The 18668-nt window shown below is 35.9% G+C and overlaps 1 long non-coding RNA gene across 1 annotated transcript; it reads left to right on the top strand.

The window, feature by feature from the left end:
- The first annotated feature begins 14164 nt into the window (after positions 1 to 14164).
- Positions 14165 to 15933, top strand: LOC113471608. The gene is made up of 2 exons (XR_003394241.1): positions 14165 to 14211; positions 14636 to 15933. It is a non-coding gene; the product is annotated as an uncharacterized LOC113471608 (long non-coding RNA).
- The last annotated feature ends 2735 nt before the right edge of the window (positions 15934 to 18668 follow it).

Raw genomic sequence — 18668 nt, 5'->3', positions numbered from 1 at the left:
AAGAAAGTAGGGAGAAAGAAGAAGAAAAATAATAGAAGGAGAAAAAGAAGAAGAAGAAGAAGAATAAAAGATGTTATATTTATCAATGAAGAAAGAGTTGTTAGCTGTTGTAATGAACGGAAAAAACTTAAAGAATATAGAGTTTGGAATTGAAACAAACAATAAATAAAGAGTTGGTAGCAATGGTGAGATCCGGGGCAGGTGTTGAAAATTAGGAAATAACGAGTGTGAACATCATCATTATATTTCCCAAATTAAAATGTCTAAATACTAAATTAATATAATAAGTGTATCTTTGTTAATTTAAATGTCGGTACAAAGTTTGTACCAATGAAATATGTTTGTCTAAGTATTTTTGTTATACCATTTCTCCCTCTCATTTTTTCAGACATATCGGTTCTACTTCTACTGTCTTACTATCTACTTCTTCATAAAATTCGTTTTCATTATTGGATGAGCCGGAGTGAGGTTGGATTGGGCAAAAGGTTTACCACCGATACGTGATGCAAAAATTTCATTTTCAGCGCCTCATAACAATAAGACAGGGATGGGTAGGATCTTTATTTATGGCACCGACATCATATGGGAAAATTAGCTTTATCCTGAACATATTAATAGAGCGGTATAAGGTGTTGGCAAATTGCGAAACTGCAGACTTGATCTGAAAACTATGCTCAGAAAACTAACTCAGGATTCTTCTCAATTCTTCTTTTCCTTCACCTTTTCCCCAAATTTATTTGAGATCAGCCTTACTTTACGCTTGATTATTACCAGATTATTGATTCAGCGCCTCATAACAATAAGACAGGGATGGGTAGGATCTTTATTTATGGCACCGACATGATATGGGAAAATTAGCTTTATCCTGAAGATATTAATAGAGCGGTATAAGGTGTTGGCAAAATGCGGAGTTGCAAACTTGATCTAAAAACTAACTCAGGATTCTTCTCAATTCTTCTTTTCCTTCACCTTTTCCCCAGATTTATTTGAGATCAGCCTTACCTACTTTACGCTTGATTATTACCAGATTATTGACATTTTCATTGGTCAAAGTGGTGTATCTTAATTACTTCTATCTTACGTCGCGCTGTCGATGCAAGACTTAGCCCCTGTCCTGTAACCATACTAATATGGTTCGGAAAGAAACCTAATCTCATAAAACTTTGCTATGAAAGAAAAACATCAGAAAGTAAAAATATCCACGGAGCAACCCAACAGAAATGAGCCACTATAAAGTATAAACACGTATGGTTTGATATCAGAAATGCTTTCGACCACTTTGTAATTCCCACATGAGACGAGGTGGGTATGGAGGGAGTGGGGGATTTCTTATTTTCTCCTAAATCCAGGGTATATTATTTCTGGGGGCACACATATGTATGCTCATGCATAGAAATGGCAACATCAACGGGTGCAATTATTTTCCCCAACCCAGGGTGATGTCTTCCCTCCCCTAGGGTGTGTGATGTATGACATATGTATGCTCGTGCATAGAAATGGCAACATCAACGGGGTGCAATTATTTTCCCCCAACCCAGGGTGATGTCTTCCCTCCCCTAGGTTGTGTGATGTATGATTTTTTTTTTTTCTTTACAAATAAGATGTTCCTCACGCTCCCTGGTGTTACATATGTGTTAGAATTGGAATACACCTTGGTTTATACCGACCAGGCTGAGACTGAAAAGTCCCTTTATCTCAGCAGACTAAATAATGTTTTATGTTGTAAATTTTCATGGAAAATTAAGAGTCATGAGTCATCACCTGCATATCTCGGCAGTACGTTAAGCCAAGTATCATAATACCTACCTATGTACTTTTTTCCAAGTAAAAGAAATATTGAAGGAAAAAAAAGTTTTATTCGTGTTTTATAGATATTATGATGTTCGCTATCCTATTGAAAATATTTTCATAAAAAAAGGGAGGCATATGTATGCTCATGCATAGAAATGGCAACATCAACGGGGTGCAATTATTTTCCCCCAACCCAGGGTGATGTCTTCCCTCCCCTAGGGTGTGTGATGTATGATTTTTTTTCTTTACAAATAAGATATTCCTCACGGTCCCTGGTGTTACATATGTGTTAGAATTGGAATACACCTTGGTTTATACCGACCAGGCTGAGACTGAAAAGTCCCTTTATCTCAGCAGACCAAATAATGTTTATGTTGTAAATTTTCATGGAAAATTAAGAGTCATCACCTGCATATCTCGGCAGTACGTTAAGCCAAGTATCATAATATCTGTGTAATACATTTTTCCAAGTAAAAGAAATATTGAAGGAAAAAAAGTTTTATTCGTGTTTTATAGATATTATGATGTTCGCTATCCTATTGAAAATATTTTCATAAAAAAAGGGAGAAGGGGGAAAAATTTTCCACCCCTTTTAAAATCCATGAGTATTGTGAGAGGTTTTCTAAACTGTTCCGTAATGATTTTCTTCCAATACTTTATGACCCGTGTCATAAGAAAATGGGAAAATTTATGGCCTCGGCTCTTTTTCTTTCCCTCCCGTTTCTCTTTTTTTCACTTAAAATCCATGAGTATTGTGAGAGGTTTTCTAAACTGTTCCGTAATGATTTTCTTCCAATACTTTATGACCCGTGTCATAAGAAAATTTATAGCCTCGGCTCTTTTTCATTCCCTCCCGTTTCTCTTTCTATCATATTGCCTCAAATCAAGGTACCTACTGTCTTTGGTCCTTGTCCCAGCATCACAAGAACAATAATTGAAGATTTTGTAAGCAATGTAAATTCTTACAAAATCCCCAATTCTAAAATTTAAAGTAATAACTTTGTAATAAAAAAATAAAATAAAAATTTAAATAAATTGAAGGGATTTGACCAAAAGGTGAGATTAAATTTGACCTTAAAAGCATTCTCTTCCACCTAACCCTAGTAGCCCTTAAAGTTATTCAGTTGTTCATTCACCTTCTGACTCAAAAGTTGTGACAGGTTGTAGATAACTTGTGTCTGCAAGACGCAAATGTTTAAAACGAGAAAGTATGTCACTTGGAACAGTTGATGACATATTCTGCTGCTCCGTCCTCTGTATTTAATATCGGAACAAACTTTCAATTTCCAACGGCCAAGAGCATAATAAGAGGCTTTAGCCATCTTTTGTCATTGTACGGATTTCACCAATGTCTTCGTTTTCCAACAAGAAACTCAAGGCAAGAGAGGGTTTTCCAGACAAAATGAAGAGAAGCGAAATCATTCCTCATGGTAATGAATATTTTAAATTGAAAAACAGAAAAGAAGAAGTCATTTATTTTTTTGTGCTCGAAGAGAAGAGAAAAAAAATTAAGGAAAAGGTGTGATAAGAGAAGTAGAAATAGGAAGTGAGGCGAAGGAAAAAAAGTAAAATGCTTATTTAAATATTCAAACTTAAGTTTAATCTGGAAAAAAAAGGAAGAAAAGAAGTTAAAATTATTTAGCAATAAATCTTGTTACTTTGAAGCGTATAGATTAGGATTTAGGAGGTAGGACGCTTGCACCGAGTCCTGGGATCTAATATGCCATTAACCAGAGGAGGAAGAGGATTTTGCAGCGAAATTGTTTTTCCTTCCCTAACTCCCTCCCCAGGACTCTTAATTACCTGAAATTCTAAACGCCTGTCTTAGCTCATACAACAGCTACCTATGTGAGTCGAATAACAAAGTTTTGAACACACTGGATGGAATATCTTATTCTTAGAAGTTAGCAAGTTGGTCCTTGAAGAGCAGACTTTTGATATACATTGGTAATATTCTTGTAATAGTTTAATAGTAAAATTGTCAGAATGCACTTGCAATGGCTTTGTCTTCCAAACTCGGAACCGACCAAAATTAGTTGGCTCTAGAAATACATTGGTGCCACTGACGTCGGTAACGACTATCATGCCTAGCAGTTACCAGGTTACCAGTGTTCCACATCTACTTGCGTCTCTCTGACGTATTCCACCACTCCCCCTCTTACAATAACAACAGAACAATACAATAATCCAAGTAATAATTACATTTCCCATCACATGGAATATACAAAGTCACCCCTTTATGCATTTCCATTTGGTTGCACTCTCATTGGAAGTATACTTTGACCCCTCAATCTCTCCCATTCATATTTCTTGTAACAATTATGCAAAATCCAAGCGTGTCAAATTCCACAATGATATATTACATTATTTTACACATCTCACCCCCTTCCTTCCATTGTGAATACGTATATTGGGGGAGGAAGACAGCAAGATGTGAGTTGAAGGGTATAAGATGTGATAGGAAAATGGGAATAGAATTGAGAAAGAAATAGGACTTTGCCTGATATAAGACGAAATTGGTATCTATTACCTAAGCATATGGATGGGAGACCAATCTAGGACTGTCATCTACTGGTGATAAACGCCTTGTGGAGCTGATTCGCTTGACGTTACGTCAAAGTTGCTCAAAGCTCAGCGTGGCCTCATTAATATGTGAACCATCGAGAAAGCGGATACAAATTTTCTCACTCCTCGTTACAAATCAATCCGAAATCCCACGTTGCATTTCCCGTTGGAAAGCAAAGCTCAAAACGCCAATAGAAACAAAGTGGCAACATCTGGGCGCAAGTTAAGACGCCTCGGAGTTATTAATTTGTTAAGTACAGATGGGTCTGCTCTCCAGGATGGTGTCAAGGGTTAGATGAATCAAAACACATTTCCTCCATGCACCGCGTGCTAGTTATGATGTACTTTTCATATTATTTTCTACACTACACCCCGCCCCCTGCTCGGTTTTTATCAAGAAAATACAACACGTAACCCTTTTTTCTATATTAAAGTGAAGAAAATTGTGATCATCTATTATCGCATACGAATGCAAGAGGCAGCAGCTTGTTGCAACCAGAGGCTAGGAGCCAGTTTGTAGCGTTATATGAGAGTATGTTGCCACACTTGATAATAAACATTTCAATGGGGATGGAAGATGAGGGAGAAGGGAACTGAATTAGTATTCTGCATTGCAAGTGTATTAGAAATGATTGGAGAAACTTATGGTCACATTTATTGATACAAGTTAGAAAAATGCAACATTCTTATTGGACTAAGATCTTCCAGCTTACGTATAATATCGCGATTGGTCAGCAGCAGGTGTTTTGAACTTAACAATACAGTCCAATTCTGTGCTGATCTCTTCAAATCCATGTAATTTTGGCATCCGATATTTATTAATGGTCCCTATTGCTCTACATTTATCTCTTGTAAACTCTATCCTAGGCCTCGTTGATCATTTCCCTCAGTCATTATCTGTGATATAATTCAAAATGCAACATTCTTATTGGACTAAGATCTTCCAGCTTACGTATAATATCGCGATTGGTCAGCAGCAGGTGTTTTGAACTTAACAATTCAGTCCAATTCTGTGCTGATCTCTTCAAATCCATGTAATTTTGGCATCCGATATTTATTAATGGCCCCTATTGCTCTACATCAAAATGCAACATTCTTATTGGACTAAGATCTTCCAGCTTACGTATAATATCGCGATTGGTCAGCAGCAGGTGTTTTGAACTTAACAATCCAGTCCAATTCTCTGCCGATCTCTTCAAATCCATGTAATTTTGGCATCCGATTTTTATTAATGGCCCCTATTGCTCTACATTTATCTCTTGTAAACTCTATCCTAGGCCTCGTTGATCATTTCCCTCAGTCATTATCTGTGATATAATTCCAACACACTAGCAGTTTCTCCCCCTCCAATACACACAAGACTCAGAGCTAGTAAAGTTTAATTACCTGCAAGTTTATACACATATGTAAACTTGGAAGCAAGAAAGGAACTTGTAATAATGTTTGTTTTAATTGAGAGAAGAATGTGTTCTGTGTTGTTACTCATCCATGGTTCAATTGTTCTCGGTTTACTTGGGTGTAAATCCCAGGTGGAATGCTATTGTAGGCAGTAGGCATGCATATCTGTCAGCAGTGGAGGATTCACCTGGGGGTAACGGGTTCTGTCCCGAAAACAAATCTGGCCCGAAGGACCAACACTTTAGAAAGATTCTTATGTACCGATTAGTGTCGTACGCACGATGGAATACCTAGTTACTCATCCATGGTTCAATTGTTCTCGGTTTACTTGGGTGTAAATCCCAGGTGGAATGCTATTGTAGGCAGTAGGCATGCATATCTTTCAGCAGTGGAGGATTTACCTGGGGGTAACGGGTTCTGTCCCGAAAACAAATCTGGCCCGAAGGACCAACACTTTAGGACGATTCTTAAATCAGGCCCGAAGGACCAACACTTTAGAAAGATTCTTATGTACCGATTAGTGTCGTACGCACGATGGAATACCGGAGAAGGTTAAACTTATATTCGAGTCGTAAAATTAGAACCAAATTGAAAAATATAAAATAATAACTAGTATAGGAAACATAAAAAAAAGCAGAAGAGGAAATTTCGTTTCCAGAGGAAAAGAAAGCTTGAGGTCACATGGATTTCGAGATGATAGGAAAGATTGAGGTCACATGGATTTCGAGATGATAGGAAAGCTTGAGGTCACACAAACAGCAATAGATGATTGTGTAATATCACTTGACTTGTAGGTACTGGATATCTCATCTTTTTCTGAAATTTTCAAAATAACGAGATTTTATGAATGGCAATCTCGTTGATGAAGGCACTAACCGATAAATCACTTCATTTTCACTCGTCATAAAATTCAAAGCGAAACCTATCATATTTATATCTTAAGAATGACATAAAGAAGTTAGGAAGCACCAGAAGATAGTGGTGATATGAAATAAAAAAGAGAAAAAACTTGATAGTGTTTTTATTATTTGTGATTTACATAATTCAAATTCTAAATATAAAAAACCGTGTACAAAACACAAAAAGTTTTGTGCCACTAAAATAGGTACATACCTGATGAGCAAAGTTCAAGCTTTTTATTTGCAATTTTTGCATAATGGTTCCGAGAAAGTGGAAAAGTTCTAATTCTGTCTTCGAAAGGAGACGAGGAAAAAAAAGCTCAGTTATAATTAAATAATAGATTCATTTCTCTTCTGTTTTAAGAGAGTTGACACATTGCCTCGTCATTTTTTAACTGGAATCAAAGTTAATTACCCTGGCAACTTTATGTCCATATAGGAGGTATTTACCGATCAAAAGTTCTGAGGAGATATCTATAACTATCAAAAGTGCACAGGACAAAGCAAATCAAGCCCGGAACAATTAAAAAACAATGCCACGTACCTGATGAGCAAAGTTCAAGCTTTTTATTTGCAATTTTTGCATAATGGTTCCGAGAAAATGGAAAAGTTCTAATTCTGTCTTCGAAAGGACGAGGAAAAAAAAGCTCAGTTATAATTAAATAATAGATTCATTTTCTCTTCTGTTTTAAGAAAGTTGACACATTGCCTCGTCATTTTTTAACTGGAATTAAAGTTAATTACCCTGGCAACTTTATGTCCATATAGGAGGCACTTACCGATCAAAAGTTCTGAGGAGATAGCTATACCTATCAAAAGTGCACAGGACAAAGCAAGTCAAGCCCGGAACAATTAAAAAACAATGCCACGTGAATCACGTCTCAAGAGATTTAAAACTTTTATCATTCAACTTTCCCCTCTAACCCTTTCTCAGGTTTATTGCCATAACTGCACTGATTGCCCCCTCACGACTGTTTTCCTGGCTGCACTTTCGGAAATCTCAGTCGAAAAGTTTCCTCGAAAATTTGCATTTTTATAACCCTTTTTCGGTGGGAATTGTTCTTAATTTTTATTTTCAATTTACCTCCCATAGCTTATAAAATATGAACTCCTGGTGTAGGCCGGGCAATCCTCAGGGGGAGAATTAATTCGGCTGAATTGCTTGCATTTTGCATTCAAGCTTTGTGTGATGAATTTACAATGTTGTACTTTGGCGTCTTTTTCTTGCGAAATCTTCCTACTTTCCTAGCGACACTTTAGTTCGGAGAAAAAAAAGGCTGAGCCAGCGCCGCGCAGCGATAGCATGTACCTAGAATGCATCCGTTCTGAATGGATCACTGAAGTTTAGAGCGTTACTTGTGGTTGGTATCCAGAAGGGTGAACATGCATCGAAGAGTATGCTCACAGGTTAACAAACATTTTACCATGAGGTGGTAGAAATAAGAGAGCTTCTAATTTCCCTCTCTATACTCTAAACCTAAACCAAATGTTGCCCATTTAGTGTTAAATCAGGAATACTCACCTAAACAGAAGCTGTTCCTTCAGGAATACTCTGGTAAAGCTTAGCTCTGGCAGTCTGGCACAATCTCATTTATCATACTGGTGTGGGTGATTGTGATTGTAATTAGTTTATTCAAAGCAATATTTCACTCCTCAACGGCACTTTAGCTCTCTCCGCTCCGAAGTCTTTGAGGGAAACATGAAGGGAAAGAACCTTTGAACCTACCTAGATCCGATTTTACAGTCATTTTCGACCCTTTAAAATAATGTAAAAAACTATGGTACATAACTAGATAACTACATATCTAACCATGATAATCACAGCTTCACAGCCAACCAAGGTAACTCCTAATTTTTATTGTAGCTGCCTTTATTGTAGAAACGATTGGTCCTTGGCAAGAGCTTTTGGAGTTTTGAATGATATGCCATTTACTGCACAGATCATTGTAAGAACCAACGGAGGCTAACCAGTCTTTCTGATCATTAAAATAGACCAAGCTTCTAGTTCTAAAGTGAAGGAAAGCGAAAAATTCCAGGTAACTCCTAATTTTTATTGTAGCTGCCTTTATTGTAGAAACGATTGGTCCTTGGCAAGAGCTTTTGGAGTTTTGAATGATATTATGCCATTTACTGCACAACTGCACAGATCATTGTAACCAACGGAGGCTAACCAGTCTTTCTGATCGTTAAAACAGAACAAGCTCATACTAACTTCTAACGTGAAGGAAAGCGAAAAAATCTAAAATGGACTTTCCCCCAAGCCAGCGTCATCTAAAGGGTACAAAAGTCAATCGGAGTAATGGAAAGAAATGCTTCAGCTGAGCCGAGGCCCGTGATATATTGCCTGCTTTTCCAAAAAATGACGGAAGAAAAAAAAGATGCCCCTCTTCGATTGCCCGAATTAGGGAAAAAGTGGGGAGTAAAAATAAAATTAGGGAATAAAGGGTACAAAAGTCAATCGAAGTAATGGAAAGAAATGCTTCAGCTGAGCCGAGGCCCGTGATATATTGCCTGCTTTTCCAAAAAAAATGACGGAAGAAGAAGATGATGCCCCTCTTTGATTGCCCGAATTTTCGAAAAAGTGGGGAGTAAAAATAAAATTAGGGACGAAGGGATCTTTTGTCGAACGTAAAACTGAGATAAGAGAATGGACTGAAATGTTGTGGAAGATAATTTACAGATTTTACTGATAACAAAGAGCCATTGAACTTTTTATATTCCAGTTGCATTGCTTTTATATGGCTCTATCATAAGGTGTGTGTGTTCTGCCAACATTTTAAATCTTATTGTAGCATGCTTCTGTGACAGAATGGAAATTTTTCTCGATTTGTAGGTAGGTATAGTATAAGCTTAACCCATTCTTTAGGGTTTTTTGCCCCTACACAGTAAGCTTTTTGTGTATGATTTGTAGGTATAATTTGAAACCGAGATCACCTGTTTCAAATACACCTCATATCTGTTGTGACCTATTGAAACACATTTCTTTTGGAAGATAATTTACAGATTTTACTGATAACAATGAGCCATTGAACTTTTTATATTCCAGTTGCATTGCTTTTATATGGCTCTATCATAAGGCGTGTGTGTTCTTCCAACATTTTAAATCTTATTGTAGCATGCTTCTGTGACCGAATGGAAATTTATCTCGATTTATTGATATCGTAGATTCGTAGAATTTCAACCCAACCTTTATGGTTGTTTGCCCCTACACAGTAAGCTTTTTGTGTATGATTTGTAGGTATAACTTGAAACCGAGATCACCTGTTTCAAATACACCTCATATATGTTGTGACCTATTGAAACACATATCTTTAGCACACAACTCTCACTGGAACAAGAAGTAAATCAAAAGTGTCATCCAACCCTTTGGGGAAGAAAGTTCAAAAATATGACTTTCCCATTATATGAAATTGTAGGATGAGGAAAGTAAAAAAATGCCTCCAAGTTGATTATTATTCACCGGAAATAAAAGACAAGCTTTACATAGGAGGTCGTAAATATTCGCCTGAAAGTCATAAAATCCTTGGAAGGAGGAGATGACAGCTGAAAATCTTTTGAAAATTGATTGTGGGAAAGGGTTGGGGCTTTAACACGGAGATTTGAGAGTTCATAATTAAAAGATTAAAGTGTCACAGAATATTATGTGGTTTCAAAACGAGCATTTCTAAAGAGACTACCATTATAATGTAGGAGTCACAATTTCAGTCAGATAGTTATACAATACAAGTACAGACATTCAATAACAAGATGCTGTAAAAAAAATTCCATGTTGAAAACATCTGTTTATTACAATTATTTGACTATTCTCACACAAACTTGTATTTGCATTCTTCATTTATGCTTCACCCAAATTAGCACGTAAATTTACCGCTACAATAACTTTTAGGAACGCAAAAAGTGGAAAATTGTCCAATTCATTATTGACCTTGGCTTCTGTATTCGGTAACTCCTAATTTTTATTGTAGCTGCCTTTATTGTAGAAACGATTGGTCCTTGGCAAGAGCTTTTGGAGTTTTGAATGATATTATGTCATTTACTGCACAGATCATTGTAACCAACGGAGGCTAACCAGTCTTTCTGATCATTAAAATAGACCAAGCTTCTAGTTCTAACGTGAAGGAAAGCGAAAAATTCCTAAATGGACTTTCCCCCAAGCCAGCGTCATCTAAAGGGTACAAAAGTCAATCGAAGTAATGGAAAGAAATGCTTCAGCTGAGCCGAGGCCCGTGATATATTGCCTGCTTTTCCAAAAAATGACGGAAGAAAAAATAAGATGCCCCTCTTCGATTGCCCGAATTTCCGAAAAAGTGGGGAGTAAAAATAAAATTAGGGAAGAAGGGATCTTTTGTCGAACGTAAAACTCAGATAAGAGAATGGACTGAAATGTTGTGGAAGATAATTTACAGATTTTACTGATAACAATGAGCCATTGAACTTTTTATATTCCAGTTGCATTGCTTTTATATGGCTCTATCATGAGGTGTGTGTGTTCTTCCAACATTTTAAATCTTATTGTAGCATGCTTCTGTGACCGAATGAAAATTTATCTCGATTTATTGATATCGTAGATTCGTAGAAGCTTAACTCATCCTTTAGGGCTGTTTGCCCCTACACAGTAAGCTTTTTGTGTATGATTTGTAGGTATAATTTGAAACCGAGATCACCTGTTTCAAATACACCTCATATCTGTTGTGACCTATTGAAACACATTTCTTTAGCACACAGATGAAAGTGTCACAGAATATTATGTGGTTTCAAAACGAGCATTTCTAAAGAGACTACCATTATAATGTAGGAGTCACAATTTCAGTCGGATAGTTATACAATACAAGTACAGACATTCAATAACAAGATGCTGTAAAAAAAAATTCCATGTTGAAAACATCTGTTTATTACAATTATTTGACTATTCTCACACATACTTGTCGTATTTGCATTCTTTATTTATGCTTCACCCAAATTAGCACGTAACTTTACCGTTACAATAACTTTTAGGAACGCAAAAAGTGAAAAATTGTCCAATTCAATATTGACCTTGGCTTCTGGATTTGTATTAGTGCCAAAAATTAACAAATGAAGTTCATTTCTAAAGAAATTTGTTCCCCTTTAATCGCCTAGAGAAGGAGAAAGAAGTCATGTCATAATCTCTATTTGGAGGAACTTAAGGGAACATATTTCCTCTCTATACCTCACGGGACACAGGACGCCCCTCACTCCAGAACAATAAACTTGTCAAAAACTCCAAGGTAGAAATATTGTTTGGAAACAAGGTCAGAGGAAAATCCGATGGAGGCAAACACAAATATAGGAAAAACAAGCCTTTTCAACTCAATTACAAACTACTTTACCTATTGAATTAAGAATACACATGTATACTAAACTTGTAATTGACGTATACCAATAATACATTTATTTCTTAGAAACATATTTGTATACCCACACTTGAAACAAATCACATTATACGATTTACAAATTTAAAATAATGATTTTATTTTCGGTCGTGAGTTTTCAAAGACATAGTACGGTGTTAAAGTTTTCTCAGTACAAAATGAAATATTTATTGCAAACTGGAATTGTATATTGCTTTAAGCAAAGAAAAACAAGAAACAATGTAATTCTCATAAATAAGCTCCTAAAGAAAAGTCACCGGAACTGTTATGTTATGGCAGATGAGCCGGAAAGATCTCTGGTGGTTTTTACCCCTTGTATTTTATTTTCCAACAGGAAATCAAGAAAGCTCGGGATAACAATAGGGTTTGGGATGGTGATAGCGGACCCTTCTCTAAGGCGCAACAATGAGGACCGTCTTATTGTATATCTTGTAGAATTGTTTTCCGATTGCATTGCTAATTTTCAGTTCTTTGTTGGATTTGTCCTCCCGTGAAGGTTTCTATTCTTTTCTTTCCGTTTTGATTTTCCTGTGGAAGATTTGGTTCATCGTCTTTTACATTGAATCTTCCTCTGTCATATCATAGGTTGGTTGACTAACTGAATGTCCATGTTGATTGGCTCTTGAAGTATTCACAAATTAGCAAACTTGATCATTGAAGGCTGGATAGTTCCCATCTTATCTAGGACCGAAAAAGTAAAATAGGAAGACTTGTTCTAGGTTTAAATAAAGCCCTACTTATTTCTTCTTAAAAAACCCAAGACTCTTCTTACACTTAATATGTACATAAGTATTCAAGTATTTATTATGTCATTCACCAAGTTACATGTTCCTTGAAAAACAAGAAACAATGTAATTCTCATAAATAAGCTCCTAAAGAAAAGTCACCGGAACTGTTATGTTATGGCAGATGAGCCGGAAAGCTCTCTGGTGGTTTTTACCCCTTGTATTTTATTTTCCAACAGGAAATCAAGAAAGCTCGGGATAACAATAGGGTTTAGGATGGTGATAGCGGACCCTTCTCTAAGGCGCAACAATAAGGATCGTCTTATTGTATATAAATCTTGTAGAATTGTTTTCCGATTGCATCGCTAATTTTCAGTTCTTTGTTGGATTTGTCCTCCCGTGAAGGTTTCTATTCTTTTCTTTCCGTTTTGATTTTCCTGTGGGAGATTTGGTTCTTCTTCTGTTAGATTGAAGCTTCTTCTGTCATGTTATAGGTTGCTTGAATAACTGAATGTCCATGTTCATTTCCTCTTGAAGTAGGTATAGGTACTTACCAAATTAGCAAACTTCATCATTGAAGGCTGGATAGTTCCAGCCATATTTAGGGCCGAAAACGCTATAATGGGAAATGGGACAACTTGTTCTAAGTCTAAATAAAGCACTACTTATTCCTTCTTAAAACCCCAAGACTCTTCTTACACTTAAAATGTATTCAAGCATTTATTATGTCATTTACACTAGTTACATGTTTGCCTTTGAACACAAGTTACATTTTCATCTCGTTTCTTGTTACAGGGCCCAGCGGAGCTTACAGTCCAGATGGTGCTATGGGGTACATGATGGACACGCAAGCCAGTATGATGCACGCCAGACCCGGTGATCCTACCTTTCACAATGAGTACCACTATCCAGTCCTGGTTGATTATTTATTCTTACTTGCATTAATCATACAGTTTGTCTGTTTACTATTGTTACATGCATTACTTGGGTCTGTCTGTTTTATTGGATAGAATCATCTTTCTTCTATTTTGCTGTTATTATCAAGACCGAAATACAGAGAAAATTCTGCCCTAAATACAATACAAGAAGCGCTCCTTGTTCATAAAGTTCCGAGAACTTCTTAGTATTTAAGAAATGTGCTTGTAAAAAGAAACCTTAGATCAGAATCAATATACTTAGTCCACCTCCTTGGAATGATAACAAGTTCCAATTGGTACGTAGGTACAGCCCAAGTCTGAAACTCTCTCATATTTAGGTCATACTTCTCAGGATTTCCAGCCACCTTTGCTCCCGGAAACCAACCTGTGTGTTCAATTTATCAAACGTAGGAATTCCTTCACACATTGGATTGGTGTTCCGAACTATTAATCAACTCGTGTATAATTTCTGGTTTCTCCTCCACTATCCACCTCAATACTACGGACATCATCTGTAGTCCCAATGGTAAGTCCACTCTCTGACTACTCTCAATGCTATTGGGTGTGGATGTGGACCTTCACAAAGTTACCGAGTCTTCAATCAAGTACTCTCAATGCACCAGCTCCTAATTAATTACTGAAGTTAAGCAGCGTTGCGCGTGGTTGGTATCTGAATGGGTGACTGATTGACCAACTGGGCAATCGCGTGCTGCTGGCTTTTTCCGGCCCCACCCAGGCTGGGTAAAGATAATTTGAGGAGGCGGGTAGCTGGTTGACGAATGGAAGGTAAAACCCCGTCACTAAACACTTGGAAATTAAACAGTGACGTTATACCCTTAGCAGTTATACAATGACGATAAACACTTAGAAAAAGATCCTTTGTCTCCTTACTCCAAAGTCTCGAATGCAAGCAAACCAAAACTAACTTCTGTCTTTCTCTCCTGTTTCAGAAAACCTTAGCTTGAAATTCAACACACATTGTAAACTGTTGAGTGATTGCAATCCATCGTTTCGCTCTGCGGTCTCCGGCTTGTAACGCCACTACCGCCACCGCCAGCCAACTTCTTCAGTCTATTTTCTCGTTCGTTCTTCGCTTGATCTCGACATTTCAAAGCCAGGTACATAGCTAGATTAAAAACATAGTATATTTCGTTTAATTTTAGGTGAATTTTTACTTCTTTTTCCATCCGTCTCTACGACGGAATCGCTTTTGGCTGCATGACTTTTCTTGACGTGTAGAAATATGTAGGACCGAAAACAGAACTTGCTAGTTAAAAATCGGATCAGATGAGTTTGTTGGGATTTGAACCCGTATTCTTCGACTTCGATAAAAAGAGCACCTCCTTACTATTTAATTTAGTATTCGGTGCTATAAAAAAATGAGCTGGTAATGGGTTTCATATAACCTTTCTAAGTCGTGTGACGTCACAAAGAATAATCTAAGAAAAATCACTCACTACCTACCTACGTCGAGAGAAAAATCGTAAAATATGTGACTTGGACTACGACACAAGGAATCTTGTGCAGTCAAATGATGATGTTAATCAGGATGAGCTTGTCTGCAGGACATTTTGCCCATGAGCCTAGTCTTCGTGCTTTGAACTGGACGCGAAAAACATGTTTGCAAAGAGAAACAGACAGCTTGCGTTCTATGAAAAAAATTGGGACTTTGCATTTCACACTTAACAAAATCTATGACGTAATATTACAGTAGAAAAACATTATCAAAATGCCAAAATACGAATGTGAATGAGGAATATTTTGATGAAACAGAAGTTGACGAAGTACAAAGTCAAAGTTGCGAAAACTAGGCTCTCCATATCTCTCCAGGACTGTACGAATACGATAGTTCTGGGAGATATGGACTATCATCCCTGTGATTCTTATACTTTGGTGTTGTTTTTATCTTTGACAAAGACAGACCGACTTTATTGAACTTTGATGTAGGTGGAACTTGTTGGTTAAATACGAGTACTTCACAATAATTAAAGAAGTTGATTGTTAAAAGGAAAGGAATAGAATTAGAACTATACACGGGCCACACACATTAGGTGCTGTGGTCCTGAGCCTCAGTAAATTATTTGAACTACTGTCTAACAATATGTTTTTCCAAAAAGTAGGTACCAAAGTTTATTGGGAAGATTTTATGAGTGAAATTCTGAAATTAATGAAAATATCAACGAAACTATGTGTATATCTCTTTGTCAAACGATACAAAGCAACACCTGGGCATAATTTTTTTTAGTGATATATTTAAGTATTTTATTTTATAAATATTTGTGTATACCTGTGTCTTTTTATAAATAATTATTTTTATTTCTCCATAAAAATAAAATGATGTAAAAAAAGAAAAGAAATTAATTTAATATTTAAATTAATATGATTGTAATTAAATTATGAAATGATTTATACGAAGTTTTCTTTCCGCATTTGTCTCAGTACACAACTTGGTATACGTATTTTATTTATTGTAATAATATTATTAATTATAAATATTTCTTATACATAAAATTATCTTATCTTGTGAAAATGTGCATAGGTAAAATGAAATACAAAAAAATACTTGCAATTTCTTTATTTGATTTTTCAACTTTCAAGTGTACATATTATGTCCTAGTTTTGGAAATATTTTTTGTTGTAAAATAATGTTTACTTTTTCTATTTTCACATTTTAGATAGGTAGGTGTCTGTTTTATTTTGTTGTTTACTTCTTGTCCTTTCATAAAATGTGTGTAAAGAGGAATGTAAAAGAAAAACGTCGGCTTTGTTCTTTTTTGAGTTGTTTGAAAATAATGACTGACTAAGAAAAAAAATGTATGAAAATGAAAAATGTTTCAAAACTGTTGATATTGCTAAATTTTAAGCTTTCGTTCAGTCCATCTCTTGAATCTCACTCTCGAGTGTAAGTGTACTCCAGCTCCTGTTCACATGGTCACTCATCCCGTTGTACGTTGCGCTAGATGTTACTTAACTTTGGTGGCACTGGTGTGTTGTAACCGATTTCCAAAACCTATAGTCTAAATGTGATGTGACTGTACTCAGATAACCAATTGAAATTGAGTTTTGAAACATTTTTTCTGTTATACACCTCACGTATACGTAATTAATTTTTAAGAATTCATTATTTTCGTTATTAATTTTTATATTTTCAAATCATTTCTTTTCCTTTCATTTACAAAAGTAATTAGGTAGTCCGCCAAACTTTTCTGTTGAAGAAATTCAATATCTAATTGTCAGAGTCACTGGTTTTTAAAGTTGGACAATTTTCCTGTTTCTTGGGCAATTTTCTAAAACAAATTATTTTACATCCCGTTGATTGGGTTAGATTTTTTTAAAAAATCGTTAAACGGAATATATGGGTTGGTTTTTTCAGAAGACGAAACTTTTGATTCTCTCTGGAACTGCATTTGTAAATAATATTTTCCTTCCCAACAAGATCTTTCATCACACTATGGAAATGACATGTCAACCAAAAAATGGTGGCATTTTGTACAAAAAGAAAGACGAAGCGGAGAGGGTAGAGAAAGCATTCTCAACAGACATGGTGACATACATTTATTCTTTCTCGTATGAATAGCTAAAAATCATTTTGAAAAACACATTGTACAAAAGTGTACATTTCTATTGCCGGGGTCACAATGGGAACCACGTATGGTTTGTTGACAGCAAGTTGCATTACCAAACGCTTTTCATACCTTTCACAGCTTTGTATTCTATACATCAATGCTTCTATTCTGAGCGGGGAGCTTCCGAGTACGTGTACAACCTTTTTTTTTTCATATTATTCTTTTTCAAGGAAAAAAAATTTGGTGCGGTGCATCTACCTCGTATATTTACTCACCCACATCCCCCCCGTTCTGTTTTGTCATCACAGAGGGCGTACTGAAAGTGTCAACAGAATATTTATGGGGTTTTCAAAACCGGAGCATTTCTAAAGAGACTACCATTTATATGTAGGATCACAATTTCAGTCGGATAGTTGTAATCATACAAGAAACAAGTACAACATTCAATAACAAGGTATGCTTAATAGATAAAAAAAAAAAAAAAAAATCCATGTTTAAAACATCGTATTACAAGGTATTTGACATTCTCAACATCTTGTCGTATGTCATTCTTCCATTTATGCCTTCACCCAATTATTAGCACGTAACTTACCGACATACAACTTTTAGTAGGAACGCAAAGAGGGAAAATTGTCCCAATTCAATATTGACCTTGGCTTCCTGGATTTCCTCTCCTTCTTCTCATTTAGAACTTGGAACGATGTAAAAGTGACCTTTTCAACCAATACAAACTACTTCGAGCGCGCGAAGCTATGATTAAGATACACATGTATATAAACTTGTAAATTGACGTATACCATATAATAAATTGTATTTTCTTAGAACATAATTGTATACCCACATTGAAACAAATCACATAATACGATTTACAATTATAAGAATAACGATTTTTTGTCGTGAGTTTCCAAAACATAGTACGGTGTTAAGTTTTTCCTCAGTACAAAATGAAATATCTATTGCAAACTGGAATTATCATATGCTTTAAGCAAGTCGCAATTCCATGCGAAAAAAGAGACAAAAACTCTCGAGAAATTAAAATTGAAGAAAATTAAGAATCTATAATTTTTATTTTGAAATTCAACATATATATTTTAATATAAGCTCACCATTATTAAAATTGTATGATTTTAAAGTCCGAGGCCGTCGTTCTTGGAAACCGAAAGTCTGTATTTCGTTTTACAAAATTGGGTACCACGTGAATAGCCAGCCTTTTGGCGTTTCTTTATGGTGTAAGTCATTTCCTTTTCTATTTTTTAATTCTATTTATTTGTACTTATGCCTCTTCAGTTACATACTGACGTCATGCTTCTAGTTATTCATACTGAGACGTCATTCAAATGATGCCAGCGCTTTATACTTTGGTAATGCTGATTCATTCCAGTTTTGCGTCGCTGAGAATTTCTTTGATTGATAATAA

This window comes from Diaphorina citri, unplaced genomic scaffold, assembly GCF_000475195.1.
Source record: "Diaphorina citri unplaced genomic scaffold, Diaci psyllid genome assembly version 1.1 scaffold2679, whole genome shotgun sequence".
In the NCBI taxonomy this organism is placed as follows: domain Eukaryota; kingdom Metazoa; phylum Arthropoda; class Insecta; order Hemiptera; family Psyllidae; genus Diaphorina; species Diaphorina citri.
The sequence above is the reverse complement of the archived record's forward strand: the minus strand, read 5'-3'. Positions and strand labels throughout refer to the sequence as shown.